The sequence below is a fragment of the Apaloderma vittatum genome, unplaced genomic scaffold (assembly GCF_000703405.1).
Source record: "Apaloderma vittatum isolate BGI_N311 unplaced genomic scaffold, ASM70340v1 scaffold15352, whole genome shotgun sequence".
Taxonomy (NCBI): domain Eukaryota; kingdom Metazoa; phylum Chordata; class Aves; order Trogoniformes; family Trogonidae; genus Apaloderma; species Apaloderma vittatum.
In genome coordinates, this window is record NW_009703210.1 from 1 (window position 1) to 212 (window position 212).

Below are 212 nucleotides of genomic sequence, written 5' to 3' on the forward strand. Positions count from 1 at the left end.
CAGCTGAAGGGTCCCCGCCGCTCCCGAGTGATGCGATGAAGCCACCATAAACAGACCCTTCCCCACGCGGTGTCCCTCCTTTTATTATTTATTTTATGTTTTTCACCTGGGGAGGCTCCGTGCGTGCCAAGGAGCCAGTCCCAGCCTGGGGCCGACGTAGAGGATCGGGGCACAGACAAGTCCTCGGTGGGGCTGGCTTCGCGGAGGCCGCG